This window comes from Pseudoliparis swirei, chromosome 5, assembly GCF_029220125.1.
Source record: "Pseudoliparis swirei isolate HS2019 ecotype Mariana Trench chromosome 5, NWPU_hadal_v1, whole genome shotgun sequence".
Taxonomy (NCBI): domain Eukaryota; kingdom Metazoa; phylum Chordata; class Actinopteri; order Perciformes; family Liparidae; genus Pseudoliparis; species Pseudoliparis swirei.
The window spans coordinates 23,080,803-23,091,665 of NC_079392.1; positions in this window are offsets into that span (position 1 = coordinate 23,080,803).

A 10,863-nucleotide genomic window follows, 5' to 3' on the forward strand; every position below is an offset into this window, starting at 1 on the left:
GCAGCTTTTGTTAAAATAACGACACACGCTCTACGATACAGGGGAAACTGGTCAGTCCGTATTTTGTGGTTTTCCACCTCACTTTTTTTTTGTTAACTGCCACTGTGGAATCGCGAGTGAATGAAAGCTCTCTTGTGGGGAATAAAATAAGTTGCCACGGTTCTCGGCTTGAATTGTCCGTGAACGGATAAATTCCTCGATGAGCGGCGCGTATAACTCACAGCAACGTTTTATATGTATGCTTTAAATGGAAAGCCCCATAAAACCACAAGCTTTAATACAAAACTAAAAAGTTGACTATGGAAATTAAATCTAATTTATTACATTATAATAACTGTTATAAGTTGCTCTCGGTTATTAAAAATAAATAATATCTAGTAGACCTTCCTTCTATGAGGTGACTAATTGGTTAGTTTGGTCTGAGTCAACTAAGATAATTTTAGTTCATTTGTCATTTTTTAACCCTTTTCTTTTCTATATCACTTATTTCAAAGAATCTTTGGTTATCAGCTGATCTCTGATAACCTTAACTTGACCTTCTTCACAAGGCAATGAAATTAAATAAATTGCTGTGTTATGGTTATTGTTATACAGCATTATGAATATGTGGAAGTGATTTAAACTATGATTATACATATTTCTTCTACCTCATATATACACACACACATTGCCCTCATTGAAAAAAATATCATAATGTCCTGCACACAGTTTAAATAGCATGGATTTTTTACGATTATAATTTTTTTATTAAATTAAATTAGCTTTAAATGGTGATTTGTTAGTTATTTGGTGGTTTTTATGATTTTTAAATTTTTATTTGTACAGGACTGTCTCAGAAAATTAGAATATTGTGATAAAGTTCTTTATTTTCTGTAATGCAATTAAAAAACAAATGTCATGCATTCTGGATTCATTACAAATCAACTGAAATATTGCAAACCTTTTATTCTTTTAATATTGCTGATTATGGCTTACAGCTTAAGAAAACTCTAAAATCCTATCTCATAAAATTTTAATATTTCCTCAGACCAAGTTAAAAAAAAGATTTATAACAGCTGAGTGTTTGTCAAGGCTCAGGAAACCCTTGCAGGTGTTTCGAGTTAATTAGACAATTCAAGTGATTTGTTTAATACCCTACTAGTATACTTTTTCATGATATTCTAATATTTAGAGATAGGATATTTGAGTTTTCTTAAGCTGTAAGCCATAATCAGCAATATTAAAAGAATAAAAGGCTTGCAATATTTCAGTTGATTTGTAATGAATCCAGAATGCATGATGTTTTTTTAATTGCATTACAGAAAATAAAGAACTTCATCACAATATTCTAATTTTCTGAGACAGTCCTGTATATGCTGTTTGTGTGAAATATTGTTTGCATGTGCAAGCATCCTTGTTTATGGTACCTCATGTGCACTAAAAGAATGTACACTATCATCTTTCTAAAGGATTTATTACTTTTGTAGTGTAAAAATGCCCCCAAAAATGATATATGAATATTACATTTTGCATGTCACAGACTTTTGTCTCCGGAGTCTTCTGGTATCATCAAGCTATCCAGGGATTTAATCCCAAACAACCTATAGGGACAATTAGAATCACACTGTTTCACAAGTTTAGTTTTGGCTAATTTATAAAAAAACTTCATCGACATCTTACTGTAAGCTTTTCAATAGAAACTCCAAAGCTGTCCTTCTAAATTATCTAAATATTTACAATGTAGTAACACTTCCTCTTCCTCAAACACATCTTGACAAATAATATAGAGTAACACCTTCTGGTAATCTTTTTTTGCAATTTCAATAATTTTGTTTTGATAACGTGATAAAAATATATATTAAAATAAATCAAAAAGCGTCACTCATTCCTGTATTTTGGCAACATGAAACATGTTTGAGTGCTTTACGAGTTGACCACCGATTGCACGGCGCACGACTTTGAGTGGCTGCAACCAGCGCAAGAGAATAGTTTTACACGTATAGAGTTAGTATATGTGTAAAAAGCGCCTCCTCTTTGGTCACTTACGGCAAAACATGTCCTCTATTGTCCGTTAACGCACTCGGTCCACACCGCTTGAGATGAACTGGAGGCCTTACCTTCAACTGCAGTGTGCAGAAAGTCCACGACCTAATTCAGCGCTGTCTCTCTCGCTCTCTCCCCCCCCCCCGGGTGATGGCGCACAACTCGGAGCAGTCAACTGTCCTTTGAGACGGCGGCGTGAGATTGATGCACACACAAGCAGAGGGGGGGGGGGGGGGGGGGGCTCTTAATGTCTCGTTGCTCGGGGTCCAATCTCCTTCTCTGCTGCCTCTGTTGTCACATGCAAAGTGTCTGGCTGGCCCCCTTCATCTTGATAGTGTTGTGGTGTCGCAGGCTTGCCCACACAGGGTTCTCACCTGTTCGATGCCGTTAGTTTCAGACAGACATGTTTTTGTAACGTAGGAACTTTGCAACAGAGCAAAAGAAAAATCATCTTATTGAGCAATTTTAGTCTATTAAATCGTAAATTCTGAGCCATACAGTTCACATTCTGCTTTTCACAAAATGACTTTCATCTATCCCACAGAGACAACTGACATTTACACTAAAAAGAAATTGCTAAGTCCCAACACCCGAGGGAAAGGTTTAGGGTTTAGAGAGTTACGTGATCTAAAGCGTAACTGAGACGAGTGAAGTGACTGATAAGTCTTTCAGGACGTGTTAAATGAATGTTTGGCACCTCAGATTCACAGCAAAAAGAATAAGTGCCTCTTATAAGCCTATATATGTCCCAGTTAATATCTTCTCACTGATCTGCACCATAGAACCACTTGTTATATATTAAACCAAACTGACTGTAATCGGCTTATAGGATACTTTTACCTCACGCCGTGTTTCTATGTCTAGACTCCGTCGCCTGTAGACCAGTGCGTTTGCTTCCTGTTGTGATGCGCTTTACCCCATTGATGTTAGAATAAAAATAGAGGTCCATGTGGACCTTTTATTGTTTTCATACAGCAAAGAGTGTGCAGTCTAACCTGCACATTTACAAAGGTGTGTGTGTGTCTGGATTTCTTTTTAGTGTAAATGTCAGTTGTCTCTGTGGGATAGATGAAAGTCATTTTGTCAAAAGCAGAACTGTATGGCCCAGAATTTATGATTTAATAGACTAAAATTCTAAAATTGCTAAATAAGATGATTTTTCTTTTTCTCTTTGGTCCTGTTGCAAAGTTCCTACGTTACAAAAACACATTTAACACATTTTAGTTTGAGGAAACCAGTTCAAGATCTGTTATTTTTTCAAACGCGTGTGCACAGAGCCTAAAGGGTTAAGAAGGGTGCAGCGGTCTCATCAGTGCAACAGATGATATTAAAAACAAATTGTTCTGAAAATGATTGGATCCAACTCCCAGCTGTGTGTTAACTTTGCCCAATCAAAATCCAGAATGTGCAACTTCTTCACTTGTTTCACCCTTTTATTGACAGTTTGCCTCTTGCCCACAAGAAGAAGAAAACGCAGAAATCCACAAAATGACATTTTTAGGAAACATTAGCCCTCATCTTTTGAGTTCACTCTCCACCTATGCGGTGTTGCAGCGCCCTCGGCAGGTGGCCTCTGGAACATCCACGCCGCCCCAAAGAAAGACATTTCGGACCTTCTGATCTTTTATTTATTTCCAAACAACCTTCTGCTCGAGAAACATTTTGCAGAGAGCTATTACATTGTCATGAAAGGTTATATGAGGCCAAACAGTCCGCCTCAGGAACCACGTGGTTGCAAGCATGTAGTCATTGTGTTGATATCCAGACTTCAACGGTAAAACCAAAACGGTAAAAATAAAGAAATCTAAATAATCTGACCCCACCACAATAAAAGCAATATGTCTCTAATCATCACACACAAAGAGAGACATGGAGTTACATCTTCAGTTGTTCCTTTTTTAAATCAAAGTATCCTTTTATCAAAGATTTGAAATGTGCAGCATTGTTATCCCCGTTGTTAACAAAGTTTACAGAGTTCTAGTTCATGATGCAATGAACCCACTAATATATATATATACAGGACTGTCTCAGAAAATTAGAATATTGTGATAAAGTTCTTTATTTTCTGTAATGCAATTTAAAAAACAAAAATGTCATGCATTCTGGATTCATTACAAATCAACTGAAATATTGCAAGCCTTTTATTCTTTTAATATTGCTGATTATGGCTTACAGCTTAAGAAAACTCTAAAATCCTATCTCATAAAATTTTAATATTTCCTCAGACCAAGTAAAAAAAAAGATTTATAACAGCTGAGTGTTTGTCAAGGCTCAGGAAACCCTTGCAGGTGTTTCGAGTTAATTAGACAATTCAAGTGATTTGTTTAATACCCTACTAGTATACTTTTTCATGATATTCTAATATTTAGAGATAGGATATTTGAGTTTTCTTAAGCTGTAAGCCATAATCAGCAATAAATCAGAATAAAAGGCTTGCAATATTTCAGTTGATTTGTAATGAATCCAGAATGCATGACATTGTTGTTTTTTTAATTGCATTACAGAAAATAAAGAACTTCATCACAATATTCTAATTTTCTGAGACAGTCCTGTATATATATATATAAACACATTCTGGATATGAGCTTTTTTAGAACCAAAGTACATTTCATATGTTTAAAGTTTGAAGTACATTCTAGACATTAAGCTTTTGCTGCAGTATTTTAACATAGTGGAGCATTTAGCATCGTATTATGATATGAACAATCGTTATTTTTGGTGAACAGAAAATACAGAACAAAGCCTCTGATTGCATTGGATAATTGCAATTATCTATGTGTCCATACACAATAAACTAACGTTTAATGAAACTAATGGTCAGGTTTATTCAAATACATAATTACAGTCTTACCTGTCGATCACAGACAGCGGTGCTGAAGAGAGCAGAGCTGCTGCCCCCCACACACATGCATTACACTGAATACGTGCAGCCAATCACGTCGTATCCACGTGCCGTTTTTTTGTTTTAATATGTGTGCAAACTGATCGGCAAGTTCGCTCTGGAGAGCTGGAGAGCGGAAGTCCAAGACTACACGCGTGGTCACGATCAAACCAACGAAATGAGTCACTTTGGATCATTTGGCCTACTTCCTCCTCGTTCCTGTTGCTGCACAATGATTCACATGGTCTGCACATCGGCGGTAGAACACGTTGACGCAGCGAGAGAGTTGCCTTAACTCAAACAAATGTGTTTTATTGGTGATTAAACCGTAAATTTGATCGGAAACCATGCATTTTTTATATTGAATTGAAAAGATCTCAAAATAAATTAGATATTTTTATTTATTGAGGTCCTGATTACATTATTTTTGATGAATCTGAATGCCCAACTGTACATTTCAGTAACTCCTCGCCCTTGACACAGGTATGGGTTGATTAATGAATGCAGGCTGAGGTTATTCAGCTTTGATTGACTGCACGCTTCCACACTGACTATATCCGCTCCCTTTGAGGATGACTCGATGCTCACAAGAGAGCGCTCTGACAGCATGGTGGTGCATCGAGGTATGCCTGCATAAGTTTTACCACTGACACTTTCTCATTGTGGTCCAACACCCACATCCTGTTGCAGATGATCTCTCTGCGTGTGGACGAGTTATCTTCTCGAGGGGCTTTTCTAACCGTGACCAGTGTTCAGTCGACACTTGTGTCCGAGAGGAAATCACGCCGCTGGTTAGATCATTACGGCCCGTCTCGTACGGGAGATAGTCCGGTTACCACCTCGCTGCTTGCAGCGTTGCTTGTTACCCAAAATAAAGATCCTCGCGAGCCTTTGTTGAAGGTTAAGGCTTGTTTTAAATTATGACTTTTTATTATCTTGTCAACAATGCTAGAAACCCAAACAATTTGTTTAGCTCATTTGGTCATGCAAAAGACATCAATCTTTAAAAATTGAAATGTGTATTGAATGATTTAAATTAATCATATTTATAAACTATCTTCTTTTTTTTTAATAAAGAGGTAAATAACATAAAAACATTTTCAATCAACACTTGAAATGATGAAGGCACGGAAATGACACGGTAGTACAACATGTAAACCAAACTTTGGAGTTTAATTTTTACATCTATACTTAAGATTTAATTAAACTTCTTTTTTGTTGCAGTAGCTCGCAACCACGTAGTATTTGAGCTACATTGTCGACCATTTCCTGTTAGATAGAAAGAAAGTCTATTTTTTTTAAATACATTTTGTTATTAGAAGAGTTCTGGTGCTTCTCCACGGTCGGTGTATTATCTACACTAGACGGTGGGACGCTCCCAGTTTGGAGACACAGCAGAATTAGCAGCATGGAAGCTAATGAATGTATTTTTTAAATATATATAAATATATATATAATTTGCATATCCTCCTACAGAAAACTGAGGCTGTCTCCTCAAAGCCACATTGACAGAAGCAGTAACTTTAGCAGGAGTTGGTGGTCTGCTGCTGCCATGATCAGTCAGTTAGTTTTATTGAGTGACTTTGATGAATCAGAACTAAAACTTTAAAACACAAAAGTCACACAATAACAACAAATAACCGATTGATGCCGCGGTACATCGCATACACACTTGCATCGATATTGACTTTCTCTGAGGTGGCTGAAGCCGTTCATTGCTCCGCTTTAGTTTGCACAGTGTGCCTCAGTGGTGTGTTTTGGACAACCGTGGACATTCATGGCAAAATATTGTTGCCATGATGAGGTCATCGTTGGTTTCGATCTTTTTCTTGTGATTTTCTTAAAAGATTAAATACCGCCAGACTTATCCTTTTTTAAAATCGGACATCTTCTCAGGCTGGCGGCCTGGCGCACACCATTTTATTATTAAAATGTCAAGATGAACGATTATATACGACCTGCCATGTGGAAGAAGCGATGTCACGATAAAAGAGGACACCTTTTTGAGGTTTAGCGTAGTAGACGTGATATGATTTGATACGGTACCAGTTGGAAACTGTCTTAACATGATCTATTAGATATGCCCACAGGGCCTCACACTGTCACTAATACTCTCTAAACCACAGTTGTATCATGAGTGACCTGGAGCGGTGCAACGGATCAATAAACTCACGGTTCGGATCGGCACAGAAGAAAAAAGGGAGTAAATATAACCTTTAAAGATCCCTGATTTATGCTTTTTGCCGCCGATGATAATCAAGATTATTGATGATCCATATTAGCCGATATAGATCCCTTTTTGCTTACAAGGCTCCATTTTTTGTTGTTGCCGCCATTCCAAAAAAATAATTTAAACCGCTCTGAAGTCAGTAAATAAAGTAAATTCTAAATGCCGATGTCCCGATCGCTTATTTGACTGAATATTGGCGGATAACGACCGTCAGTAAAAGTTGATGTCACACTGTGATGGTTTATGGCTCGGTTACTCGTCATTTGGGGGTTTAGCCTCGTTAGTTTGTCCTTGTAAACTTTGATGTTATGTCACCCACACACACACACACACACATTCCCACTTAAACTCCACCATGTTCTGCTTCCAACCAACTGCAGCTCACTGAAACTCCACTTCAATAGAAATACCGCCGCTTTGTCTTTTTGTTTCATCCTAACTTATTTCACGTCTGCCTGTATGTCACGTCAAACCCTATATATTCGTACAACTCTTTCAAGGGGTTTTATATGTGATATTTTGGGGTCTGCTGGCCTGATTACTCACGACTGAGCAGTTAACCACTTTTTACAGGAAGTTGAGTTGAGGGTATCGCCTCCTGGCTCTTGCACAGTGCCACTTGAGGACGCTTTACGGTCGTAATGCCGGCCCCCTGTTAAATAACAGCGTTGAGAGCAGAGCTTCCTCACACTCGGCGTAGGGAACTCAGAGGTAGTCTGAGGGTCACGCCTGCGAGACACCGAATGAGACGAGAACAAGCATGTGTAGTGGAAACTCGGCCTGCGTGTGTGTGTGTGTCTGGGTCTTGCATATTGTGGTTTTTATGGTGGTGTCTAAGCTTTGTATAAAGTGTAATTATGATTTATCTGTGCTCATCGATGCTTTGTCGGATAAAGAACACTGAAGCGAAAGAAAGGTGTTAAATAATATGTCCAAAGGCGTTCCTCCAAATTTTAAGAAATTAATCTGTTATTGTACATTTCTGACGGGCTTTGCTGCTTTTTTTTTTGAAAGCCGTTGTCTGATGAACAAAACATGAGGAAGTTCAAACTTGTCATCTCCTCTTCTGTTTTCTCTCTCTCACTGGCTGCTGATGCTGCGGTAAGAATGTGAATCTTAGCTCGGTGTGAACTGGAAATAAATAGATGATGAGTGACGTTGTCTGACATTTGTTTCCGAGAATTTAAAAGGTATAGAAATGAATAAGAAGTGCTGCTCATGGTGCACAAGAACCTGCACGAGTCATGTAAGAGTATGTGGCGTGCTCTCTGTTATTGACTTTATACCTCTAACATTTATGTTCACGTGTCCGTATGTACATCAATGGGATGTTGACGCTGTCGTCATCTCGCTCTCTTTTCGGTCGGAATGGAGAGGAGAAACAATTAGAGTAATTAGAGAAACTGTTTCATTGGATATGTGCTTTAAGACGATGTCAACCTGTTCTTTTGGTCTTCTGGTTTTCTAGAAAACATTTTTAATTTCGCATGCTGTTCATTTCTGCTTACAATTTCCAGATGTAATTGAATATTTTATTTTAATTGAATATACATTTTTGGCTTGCGATTTACAATGACTTTGATTATTTATTATATTTATTTATATATATATATATATGTGTGTATGTATGTATTTATATATATAAAGATGTGTGTATGTACTTGTATATACAGTATACGTGTGTATATATGTATATATGTGTATGTATATATATATAATTATATATGTGTGTGCATGTATGTATGTATTTATATATGTGTGTGTGTGTATATGTATACAGGACTGTCTCAGAAAATTAGAATATTGTGATAAAGTTCTTTATTTTCTGTAATGCAATTAAAAAAACAAATGTCATGCATTCTGGATTCATTACAAAACTGAAATATTGCAAGCCTATTCTTTTAATATTGCTGATTATGGCTTACAGCTTAAGAAAACTCTAAAATCCTATCTCATAAAATTTGAATATTTCCTCAGACCAAGTAAAAAAAAATTTATAACAGCAAAACAAAATCAAACATTTGAAAATGTGTTTCCATGTGTTTCGAGTTAATTAGACGATTCAAGTGATTTGTTTAATACCCTACTAGTATACTTTTTCATGATATTCTAATATTTAGAAATAGGATATTTGAGTTTTCTTAAGCTGTAAGCCATAATCAGCAATAAATCAGAATAAAAGGCTTGCAATATTTCAGTTGATTTGTAATGAATCCAGAATGCATGACATTTTTGTTTTTTTAATTGCATTACAGAAAATAAAGAACTTTATCACAATATTCTAATTTTCTGAGACAGTCCTGTATATTACACTTATCCTATCTTTCTTGAAATCGGCAGAGTGTAACTGAGATAGGAACCCACAGGCCCAAAGAGTCTTCTCCTACGTGTTAATGGTTGTGAGGTCTTGCAGCCGTGCAGGGCAACGGTTCCCCTGTGGTGGGGAAGCCGGCCTGTTGGCTGCCATTATTTGTGGAGGCCTAAGAGCGTGCGGGCCACACCATCGGCAAGTCTCCCTAACCGCTCTGCTGCACAGCCCAGCTGTAACAATAGATAGGAAAGATCGCCCTAGATATGCACACATACACACACACAGAAAACATAACATACGCACACCTTCAGGTGTTGATATGTGGCATTTGTGGGGACGACCTCACTTGCATAGGAAAGAGAAATGAGACAAAGATATGAAACCACGAATGGTCCATTTAACTGACATTGAGAGAAGATGCGTCTATCCAGCGAGCTGCCTCCGGGTTCAGAGGAGCCATTGTTGTCGGATTCACCCTTTTGACCTTCATCAGATGGGGGCATTGCAGTAGGTGCTCACCTCCACCAGGTGGCATTAGATTCACGAAGAAGGCTGAACGTTGAACAGCAGCCCCTTATTTACATCACACATGGCTTTACTTTGATCTAAAGACAAAAGAATAAATATAATGAGCCACGTGAAAAATACTCGTACACGTGAGTGTTTTCCTCACTGACGAACTGCATATACTCTAAATACAAGAGAACATATGAATGCACAGCTGTCATTTTAATCTAAAAGTATAGAATTGAACAATAAGCCAAAGTGTATTCTTACTGTCTTTATTTATTTGTAAAAATTTTTTACATACAGTATTAAAAAACTGTAAATATGCCTTTTGATCAGTCATGTATGAAATACCATTTTTGAGTGTTTCTGGAAGCACACTGTTAATTAGGTCACGGGCATTTGCTTATACACACAAACATTCTACCACTAGTCATTTATCAAACTGTATCTAAGCTGGTTACAAAGCTTATTTAAACAATATTGCAATACACATATTTGTGTTATCATTATATTTTGAATAGAAATCGAATGACAATGTATAAAGAGAGAGAGAGAGATTGCAGGAGAAAGGACACAAAGTAAAGCTGTTAATGAGAGTCTTCTGCTTGCCCAGTATCACCGCGTCCACATTCCTGTAAACCAGTACTCCCACAGTATCAACCTGACAGCCCGCCGCCGCCGAGATTTTTTTCGGGTCGCCGACGTTATCGAGGCGAGTGAGGCCGGTTCACCCGGACGGCGCGTCTTGAATGTCTTGTTTGTGGTTCGCCTGCTCCCAAAGACGAAACGTGATTCTGTCTCTGCATTCGAATAGCCGCAGAAAAGGTGAACAACAAAAAAGGATTTAATCCGTCTGCACTCCGCTGACCTCGGCGCCCCTCCTCCATTCCCTCTTCCTCTGCTCAGGTA